This window comes from Triticum dicoccoides, chromosome 7A, assembly GCF_002162155.2.
Source record: "Triticum dicoccoides isolate Atlit2015 ecotype Zavitan chromosome 7A, WEW_v2.0, whole genome shotgun sequence".
Taxonomy (NCBI): Eukaryota; Viridiplantae; Streptophyta; class Magnoliopsida; order Poales; family Poaceae; genus Triticum; species Triticum dicoccoides.
The window spans coordinates 674309101-674320366 of NC_041392.1; the positions used below are offsets into that span (position 1 = coordinate 674309101).

The 11266-nt window shown below is 45.8% G+C and overlaps 1 long non-coding RNA gene across 4 annotated transcripts; it reads right to left on the minus strand.

Moving 5' to 3' along the window:
* Positions 1-2609: 2609 nt before the first annotated feature.
* Positions 2610-8787, minus strand: LOC119331808. 4 transcript variants are annotated; one of them, XR_005160656.1, is made up of 5 exons: positions 7859-8787; positions 7488-7584; positions 7172-7348; positions 3773-6198; positions 2610-3109 (listed from the first exon to the last, which is right to left on the minus strand). It is a non-coding gene; the product is annotated as an uncharacterized LOC119331808 (long non-coding RNA). The 4 variants fall into 4 exon arrangements; XR_005160654.1 differs by having other exon boundaries at positions 3773-3863; positions 6087-7348; XR_005160655.1 differs by having other exon boundaries at positions 3773-5160; positions 6087-7348.
* Between the last annotated feature and the right edge of the window lie 2479 nt (positions 8788-11266).

Genomic DNA, 11266 nt, shown 5'->3' on the forward strand with positions numbered 1-11266 from the left:
CGATCTTGAGACCGGCAAGCAAACCTTCATATTCTGCAGTATCGTGGCGAGCGGTGGTCGCGAACGGTGCGAGGAGCGGGATATGCTCGGACTTCTAACTATGTTAGAAGGAGCAGTATCCCGTCCAAGCGACCGTGTCTCGCTCGCGCCAGCAGGTTGGCGTGCATGGTGGTCTTGAGCACTTCGAGATCCACCAGCTCGATCTTGGTCCAGCAAGCGCATGGTACTGTGAGCACCATGACGCTGCCGGTCCCGCGCCTCCTGAGATGGGCGCGGTGCATGTACGGACGCCGAGGTCTTGGAGTGCGCCCGGTCGTTGTGGGAGCCGGCTACGCCGCCGATGGGCAGCGCAGCCTTGTCCTTGGACCTGGCAGCACCGTGAGCTCCCTCGTCGACGCCCGTTCTTCCGCCGGCACCTGCCCCATCGGCCGTTTGCTCCGGCGGTGGTGGGTAAGGCGCGGACGGAGCTGCCGCCTCCGAAACCTTCTTCTTCGGCGACATGTCGATGAAGATGATGAAGATCTAGCTCGCGCGAACGCCGGATCTGGTTCACACAACCTCGACGCCCCCTACCTGGCGCGCCAAAGATGTCGGGGTACTGATCCACGAACACCTATGGGACCGGCAGACTGAGTCCCTTTCCGTTCGGCGGGGGCGGAGGTCGTGCAAAGAGCGGACCGAGGCGAAGCACACGAGCGATTTACCCAGGTTCGGGCCGCACGGATGCGTAAAACCCTACTCCTACTTTGTGGTTTGTATTGAGTTCTTGCTCGGGAGCGCGGAGTGCTACAGTACACACCAGCAGCTAACGAGACCGAGCGTGAGTGTTCTCTGAACTCGCTAACCCCCCTCTAGGTTGCGCATGGGCCTCCTTTTATATGCTCAAGGGGTCACCGACAGGTGACAACGTAGACAAGGGTAAAAATGGAAAGGTGCTGCGGTAGGTACAGCTACCTGCTACAGTGTATCATACCTAACCCTGACGGCAGGGGACAAGGGCATTAAATGCCCGTCTGTGTCGCCTAAACAGTGCAAAAAGGGACCGTCAGGGACGCCACCGCTCGCCACGATGGCAATCTTGTTAGCGCCGCTTGCCACCGCGCACCGCTGGCTGCACAGCCTCCCGCCACGCACGCCTGGAAGGGTCCCATAGCGACACGTTGATGGATGTGCTGGAGCGCGGGCACAAAGTGGTGGCTTGCCGCGGCAAGCGCCTTGCCGCGGTCGTCGTCTTGTCGCGTCCGGGAGCTTGTCGCTCACCGGGTCTTGCCGGGACGCGTGGCGCGCCGCGGCAAGTTCATTGAGGCGCCTAGGTTGGCCTTCCCGGCAAGCTCCTCTTGCCGGGGTCTTGTCTTGGATACTTTGTTCTTGAATGGCTCCAAAAGGAACCACGGAGGACCTTGGCGGTCACCCGGCAAGCCTTGCCGCGGGACGCTGCGACTGCCCGTGCACAAGTTCGGGATACTAGGGTACCCCTACTCTAGTACACCGACACACTCCCTTCTCTATGTATCAGTAGCAGCGACATGAACATTAACAGTAGTGTAGCAGCAGTGGCACGAATATCAACAGTAGTGTAGTAGCAGTGCCGCCCCTATGCACGGGCCGTCTCCCTGCCCTTCCCCGCTTGAGCGACGCTATCCCCTACCTTTCCCGCCACATTTGCTTGGCATTGTGCTCCCTCTGCTTTCCCTTCTATCTGGCTTATAAATAATAGCAAAGGATATAGGATTTAGAATTCTTAAGGTCTAAAATACTTTAATCTCTACCAACTGGAGGCACAGATAATTACATTTAAAAGCAAGCATAGATAATTACATTTAAAAGCAGGAACATATGCTATCTTCATCAGTAAGTAAAGAGTAAAAAAGCAGAGGACCAAAACCAAATAATTAGGCAGGAATGTTATAGGTCATTTAAAGGCACAATGAAAATGTTGCAAACCATTGTACTGCTACCACTTACAAAATTTTAACAACAATTCTCAACTCCGCCAGCATGCAGTACATTTATTACTATAGGAGACTGGATACAATTTTCTTTGTAAAGATTTTCATACACTCTTGTTAATGTGTAAGTACATCAAACATGTTTGAACAAGCAGGAATGATGAGGTAAAATTAAACCATGGATATCAGACTACCAACTCCCCATTAATAGTAGAGATAATTCTGGTGCACATGAGACGGTGTCATTATTTGTTTACCCGTTAAATCTCTTTTCCTGTTGTTCCTCCTCTATCCACTATCTCCCCCTCTCTTATCCAAACTTATCACCACTATCAATGGTGCAACCAGCTCTGACCACACCGACAGTATACATTAAACAGATTCACTTAAGCAAACAAACAAATTTGGTTTCTAAATAACACTACTTATTGGGAATGTTGTCCGTATGTTCCATTTTAACCAGGAAGAAGTGATATGTTGTTGTCTTAAATCCACATTACCCTACAAGCACTAACCACATAATTTGTGGGTTCCTTTCCCATAGGATCATTACTTTCTCAGAGGATCATTAGATATATGTGGTATCTTACAACTAAGAATGAAAAAGTTAGGGTAAGGACAACATAACAAGTTGAAACACGGACGCATCAAGAGTTTGGTAAAGCAAGACACCATTTTATTTCAGATTGAGCCTCATAATGGAATTTAAAAACTTCCATGAAACTTGAAGCATTGTATGCTCTTGTCCACGAAGAGAGATATAGCCTTATAGCACCAGCATGCCTGTCTATGTTACTCCTCAAGCCAAACTATAAAACTTTTATCTGTCGACAACCTGTCCAAAGACACAGGCTAATTCCCCTCAAACTGTCCATTCCGCCACAAATATGCACAGGCATGCATCACCTTCCTCTTTGGTCTTCTCATTCGCGTGAACATTGTCGACATTGCCCACCATGCTTGCTCACATCTACTTGCTCCTTGTCAAGTACATCCACGCTTCCAACTCTCACCTCATCACCATGCTCGTTGATGCATATGTCAGCCTCGTCACACATGTGGGTGTACAATTTTCGTCTGACACATGAATGGCCATTGCCACGCCCGCCCTTCTCGTTTGTTACGCCCCTACTAACCTCACCGCCGTGTGCGTCCTTATCCTGAGAAAAATACATTCAGAACATTAAAAAAATCATAATATTTAAACCTTTTTTGAGTCAATGGAAGATGCGGTTATGCACCTTCACTTCATTATCAGAGGAGTCAAAAGTTAGGATTTAATATAGCTTTCAACAGGAATAATGTGTATTATAATCAAGCATGGGCTAGGTTATCAATGAGAAGCATAATACAGAAGCAAGCTGAAGCTACCCACTCTTAGGTTTATAGTGTATACTACACTACATACTACAGAAGCATAATTTTGAGATTAACGCTACAACTTTGTCATGTATCAGGGTATCTTTGTTTTGAAAAGAACACATCATGTGTGGAATGTGGCTGGTAACACGTGCTCATTGTTCAGGGTGTGTCGAGATCTGCAAGTATTAGCACAAGAAACTCTTCAGTTGTAACACAATCTACCAATGCCTGAAACAAATAGAATTATTGAAATGGCCTACCGTCAAATTATTACCCAGAGTATATAACTTGTTTTTCAAGTAAATAAGATCGCGCGTGAAAAGAGATATGTCCAAGCTATGATGAGAAGTTCATACCAATCATGTACATGAAAGCATTGACTATAGCCACTCCTGAAAAGTAGATTAGAAAAATAATGCAGACCAAAAAAACATGGTGAGCGAGTGAAAGACTGAACTTACCTTTACCAAGATTTCCGCATATGCCAAACAAATTCCAGCACTGACTTTTATCCAAGCACCGCTCTGGCTCTTTTCCTTCATACGTATCACCCTGCAATGAAACATATCACATTAAAAATAATTAGAGGTATCCTGAAAAATAAAATGATAGCAATTAGTATTATTCAGTAAATGAACAATGAGATTTCTGGAAAATACATTGTAGTAACATATTACCATTTTTGTAGTACCATAAGAACATATTAAATTAGGCCAAGCTCTGGAAAACGCCCATTCTTTTCATGTTATTATTCATATAATGGGATTTCAAAAGAAGAGCGAGAGAGAAGGGAGCATGATGGAATTATTAGTATGCCCATGTTACAAGCACATGCTTATAGAAGAACACGTTTCTGCATCTACCATAGATTTATAGTATGTCCTAGCTCTGTCGCCACAAAATGTGGGTGCATTATAGTTAGCATGGAAGAACACCGTCCGGTAACATCACCATGCCAAAATGTGGGATAACTGTCCTCTGTAATCTTTTGGTGATAAGATTCATTGCTCTATCTATTATATCTCGTATTCTTCATGTTCTTTGCGCCATCAGTAGAGAAGGCAAAATAATTTCAATAGTTCCAAACATAAAATCCTGATGTTGCTCTCTTATCAAGTTAATCTGGAATTTCTACCAAAAAAAATGTTCCCTGTTCATAGAGATGCTTGACACAAATTGGTTTGATTTAATATAACCATCAGCGAGTGAGTGACGAAACTACATGCTCTCAGCTCTCAGGCCCATGTCAGAACTTGCATGTTCCTACACAAAGCTAGGGCAGCAACACCTTCCCAATGAGGAGTCGAGGCAAATCTGTGACTGATTGCGCCTCACAGACTCAAGGTTTCTGTAAACTGATTAAATTATTCAAAGCATGATGACGGGGATGATATCCCATATATCTTTTGCGTACTGGTGTATCATATGGTCACTGCTGAACTTGGGGGAACCAGCTGTATTGAGCATGGACGTTTTTGTCTAAAGCCACAGGTAGAGACAGATATGATGTGATTAGGAGGATCAAACACTCTGAGTGACTATCTACCAGTCTATCTGTCTATGTGGAGTTAGTAATGAAATAGCAAACTAAAAATGTTAATCACACATGAAACAGAGTGGAAATATCCACGATAACAGAATAATGTTCAGAAATGAAAATCAGTTTTTTGAAGTTATTTTTGGATTGGAATGCATAGAACGACTTTCTTGAAGCTAGGTTCATCAAAGCTCATATATCAACAGCCAACATATGAGTAATTATAGCACATCTAGCACCTGCATTCTCTGATTGGCTATGATGTTCTTCCAACATACTGATAAACACTTCAGTGTGAAATAAGAAATATTCCTAACAATCAGTGAAGTCGTTCATAGTGAAACACTGATGTACCATTGGGTAAAACTTGCACAGAGGCATAGGCATATAGCTGTCATATTCAAATGCGTTGAAACCTAACGAATCTAAATCTAACAATGTCATTCTTGTGAAATATCATCCAAAAATAGTTAATATAATAAAGAAGAGAAGTAGACACACTGAGCAAAACATGAGAAATATTTTGCTTTTCGTTAATACAATGATCAAGATACAAATGCAATGATTAGAGGGGACACAAAAAAGGCCTTGGCACTCACATGAAGTGAAATAAATAACAGGTTTGTGGTAACACTCCAATCTGATGCACAAGAACTCTGAATAAAGCATCACCAAATCGAGAAATACTTGGTTCTATAGTCCCATGCCTTTACATTTCTACACTTTCAAGTTTTTGGATCAACGACACTAAATAAACAGAGCATCTAACAAAAAAACATTATGTTACGAAAGCATTTCCCATGTCTTCTGTTATTAGGTCTATACAGGATAGTGTTAGGCCAAAAAAGTGAAAGAGTGTAATGAGAAGGTCTAGCAAGTATATTGTAATAATTTCCTTTAAACTGCAGTTTTTTAAAATGAGCTCATTTACTGTTGGTTTGTCATATTTAGGTGTAGTCGAAAGAGAATCCAACTCAAAAGCTAGCAAAGCTCCATCCTGGATACGACAGAGTACGGGCATATTTAAGCATTGACTGCTTGATCAATTGTGGCTTGTTAAATATTAATTGTACCTAGTTAAATAGTAATTGTCCCTACTTACATGGTATAAGGAACACTTTCTCAAAAAATGCAATGCTTCGGTAACTACAAACCATAATGCTTCAGTAACCACACAGTTTTTCTCTGATTAGTTGCAAGAACAGGGCGAGTAGAAACTTTTTTTTTGCCTTCATTACCTCGCAGATTGAAATAGAAAGTGAGGCACCCTGACTCGATGTTCCTGAGGGCACCCTCGCTATGGCCTAGTTCACCCTTCTCAGGGCCAGGAGTAAAACCACAGCTTGCCTCCTCAAAATACCAGCAGAACCAACTCATCAGGCATGCAATCAGGATAACAACATATCATTCAGAGTTCAAACCAAGTAAACAAACATATGCATCAGGCACTGGTGCATCCAAAGTTTAACTCTATTCTCCTCCCACTTAATGGATGAGGCAAATCTTTTGCCTTCGTTTCGGAAAAAAAAGTTTAACTATATCAAGAGCTAAAAACAATTAGCATGTCATATATGGCAATCTGTAAGAGATAAAATAATAGCCATATAGATACCAGACCTTACTCCCTTACAAGGCAGTGTCATAAAAAACTCTTAAATCAGCACCAGGATCAATTCACCACACCAAACCAGTCATCATGAACTGATGATACTTGGGGTAACTTGTCCAAATGAAAATAAAATTAAACCATGGTGGTTCAGTTTCAAATAAAAAGTGCATATATCAGTTCGAAGTGGACTCGCCACGCGTTGACTGAAAAATAACTCATGTGCCAAGAAACATAATCTTACATCTGACTTTTAGCTGATAGCAAAATGGCTCATTCAAATCAAGCAACTATCTAAGATGCAACCTTTATTTGTCATCAAGCACTGAAGAGCTTGTTGTGCATAGATTGATGCCCAGGAGAAACAGAGGGGGCTAAAAAACACACCGCTCAGGGCTTGTAGATCTGGCCATCAATAATTGCGAGGTGTGCTATTATGACCACCACAATACCATGGGTGGAAAAGCCACTTAAACTTTCAGTTTAGAACAATACATGAACGAGCTTTCTAACTTCTAAACTATGCAGGCTTACAAAACTAAAAACCATACATGACCACAAGTTTGCTGCAACAAATTCAAGAAGAATTCGCCACAGCAAACTGAACCTGAAAGATAATCGATATATATGATCCATGTTGTAGGACACCGTAAACAACAAAAAGGAAATGAAGTACGTACTATTATGCATCTGAACCATATTGACTACTGATGTAACCTGTGTTGATGAATCTGAAAAGGCTGCGACTTGCTCGGAAATTCAAAGTGCGTCATAACAAGCTTGATGGTCAGCCGCACACACTCTCGAAGGCGACCAGGGAGAGGTCGATGCAGGTGATGTCGCCGCCAGAAGCTCCAGCACATGTCGCTAGTTTCCGCACCTGACCTCAAGGATCTGCAACACATCAACCCACAACATATACTCAAATCAGTAAATGACAGAGTCCCACACGAGTGACATCAAGAATGAGTGGTGGATGCAGCTTCCAGAACATGCATCAAGTGAGCGAGTTCCAAATCATCTAATCACTTACAAAGAGAACTCTGTCATGTGACTGAATACCACGTCTCAAAGATGACCATGTGGGTTGAGGCACGAGCAAGGGTGAAGGCACCATTGTTTTGACCATGCTGTGACAAAAAGAGTGATGGGAAATTAGGAGCACAAGCAAAGGTGTTTGGCTAAATTCAAGAAATCAATCCAAATCACAGAGTGGGGAAATTAATCTAATCTTGTCAAGGAAGATATTTACGTAATTGAACTAATATAATCAATTTCCGAAGAGAAATAGGAAAATCCTAGACTACTTTCAACATCAAAAACTGTATGTTTGCATGAGCACACAGGAAGGGGATGTCATGCCTTGTAAGGGAAGAGCAACAAATCGACAAGTTGTCGGCTGACCTGGAGGAGAACCAGAGCACGTTGTCTTCTCCACTCCTTCACGAGGCGGTACTTGACAGCCATGGTGAGAAACCGGCATCAGGATACATGTGCAAACAACGGAACCAACATCTCTGTAGGCGGACCAGACCAAATCCATCAGGTACCCAAGCCAATGGATGCGAGGGGTGGATGCATTTATCATATCAGAGGGGCAACAGGGAACCCGACAATGGTGCATCTAGGCGTGCGAGAGCAAGCCACACAGGAGCCTGGTGACGAGCCAAGGGCCACCCCGGCGCGAGCCAGGGCCGGCAGAGCACAGTGGACGGAGGGCCAAATGCGGCTGGCAGACGCAGATCCACGGATCTCCGGGCAGAGCGTCGCCACCGGCCCGTGGAGTCAAGCGGGAGTGGGGGAAGCGGGCGGTGGAGGAGGGCGCTGGGGTTGGGGTCGCTGTCGGACGAAAGGACAGATCCGGCGATGATGTAGCCGTCGCGCGCGACCCGATCTGTGCGCCGCAAGCAAGCCCAACGGCAGCCAACAAGCGCCATGCAGAGTGCCGCGATGGGGAGGAGGTGGGCCATGCGGGCAACTGAGTGCCGTGCAGGTCAAGCTGGCCGCCGGCGGGAGGGCAGCTGACGGCCACCATGAGCGAAGGTGAAGATCGGATCGAGGGGAGGAGAAGCTCGCACGAACGGACTTGGATTTCGACGGGAGACGCGTCCCTGCTCTGAGGAGCCGCCTTCGCCGCCGCCGCCGACTGCACTCTCAAGCTATCATGGCGGGGCAGCGAGGGTAAGAAACCCTAGCGGTAGCCGAGCGTGGGGGTGGGGGGTTGGAGTGCTGTTGTGTGAGGGAGTGGAGAGGTGGAGATGCTCTTGCAGCCGTGCCCGATAAAGAGGTCGGGCCGGCGGAGCAGCAGGGGCGGCAGCGGAGCGGGAGATGAGGGCGACGGCGGCACGGGAGATGGGGAAAGAGAGAGGTCGCATCGGGATCGAGAGGTGGGGGCGTTGTACTAGTTTTTGCGGGAGGGGTGGTGCGAAAAAAAAATCTACGAAGGTTAACCTACGAAAAAAACTGGACGAAAATGGTGGGACGAAAATTGACCAGTGAAGACTACCAACTGCTTCTTTAGGAGTAGAGATATCTTGTTGTGACCACTCTCATCTAGCCTGTGGGTTACCGTCACCGGACATTGGAGGCACTTGCATATCTATCTATCTATCTATCTATTTATACCTCTATATATCTATCTATCTATCTATCTATTCTATACTAGTAGAGTGCCCGTGCATTGCCACGGACTCCTGAAATAATTTACAAGAGTTACATGTTAACTTTCTAAAGCCTCGCTCTATCGTAGATCCAGACCCGCCACTGATTCCACCCCGCCTTGGCCACCGCGCTGCCCATCGCGTTCGCCTTCGCCTGCCCCGACCCTGCCCGCCTCCTCTCCGGCCATCTCCGCCTCTGGTCCATCCTCCGCCTGGCCCCGCTCCGTCCGCCTCCTCTCTGGCGCTGCTCCATCCGCCGCCCGCTCCGTCCGCCTCCATCCCGCGCCGCACGCCATCGCCCCGCTCCGTCCGCCTCCGCCCCACTCCGCATGTCGCCGCCCCGCTCCCTGCTCGGCCGTCGCCCGCTCCCCGATGGCGCCGAAGAAGACGCCGAAGGGCAAGTCCGGTTTCTTCGACATGAGGGCGAAGCTCTCCGGGAACTTCGGACTGGAGTTCTCCGACGCCGAGCAGCGTTCGTGGCTCGGCACGTAGCCCACTGCCGATGAGGTCGTGCCTACGACGTGGCGGTGTGGCGTGCCGGACGGTCAAAGACGGACCTAAACTTTCCGGAGGTCGAGTCCCAGGCGGTGGCGGAGTGGTTCGTGCCGCGGGGCATCCGTATGGGGGAGATGCCGGCTAAGAAGGCGAAGAAGAGACCGGCGGTTGTTGTCGCTCCCAACAAGAGCGATGAGGCGGTGATGGCTTGGTTTGCGCGATTTGTAATTTGCTGCAAAGCCATCTCTAATAAAATGCTATTTGCTACATTTTTTAAATAGAAAAATTATTTCGATGAGCCAGCCATAACTCAACAGACCAATCTCTAATGAAATGCTATTTGCTATATTTTTTAAATAGAAAAATTATTCCGATCAGCCAACCATAATTCACCAATCCGAACCCACATTTTCTAAAGTAAAGAAATTATTTCCCTTGATAGATCAAGATGCCAAAGTGGCGTTTGCCCGACTGCTATGTTCCTACACACACATAGCAAATTATTTTTCAAATCAAGGAATTAAGAAAAAGAAGAATATCATGATGTTCGTGGCACTTGCCAGGTCTGCCATGCTACCATGGCATCGTCTTTTTAGTCTCTACCCACATGCCGAGTTGAGAAATAATCTTCGGATATACCCATTGCTAATACACTCACGTACATAATGGCCCTTGGCTGATTGATTTGGCTAGCTCTTAACACAAGCACACAACATACAAAATCAGTCAATGGCCACACGTATGCATTGTTTACTTTATTCCAATTGTGATGCAATCTAGACACCTACTCGCCCCGTCCGCTCGCCCGTCACGGTAATTGCCTACTCGCCGCTGGTGCCAACCGCTCGACCTCACCACCGCCGCTCACCACTCAGTCTTCACCGACTGCCCATTGCCTCTTGCACCACCCGCGTGCTCGCTCGGCCCAATGTTGTTGATTGGAATGCGGGATTGAAGGTAATCCATGGACAGGTTTTAGTTCTGCTTGGCATTAATATTTGGTACTTGTCAATCCATCTAACGCACAAAAAATCGACTCTCAGACAGAAAAGTGATGTCTTCTCTAAAAACTCGGTGACAAATGAATCTAGTAGAAGTAAAAATGGTAAGAAGCACTCAGCTCAAACTATAACATAGCTAAAATTAATTAATTTAACAACTGTGGTTCAATAGTTGGAACACTGCAGTTTTCTTTATATGGACTTATACTAAAGATAATTTAGGTATGGGAGAGAAAAACATCACCTCCAATCATTAACATCCCAATATTCTGACGTAGATTTGGCACTGACTTCTCTAGATGAACAATGATCCCAATGTCCCTCTTACTGGATAGCAAGTCCAATGTCAACAGCAATACGCAATAGGGAGCGACATCTGAAATCTTGTGGTCCATAGCAATTAGAGTCCTTCTCAAGAACTTATCCTGCTTCGATAACCACATATGAACCAACCATAGAAGCTCCATGGCCTGAAAAATTGGATGTGGGGAGCCATGCTTATAAAATTTAGACCTGTGACCAAGGCATATATCAAGACCTTTTGCCAAACGTGAATTTCAATCCAAAATGATTACAGTGGACTTAGATATAGAAATACCTTCCTTGGTTTATTCCCTTAATTTTCCAGTCTGTGTGCATATAAATGTTACAAGAAA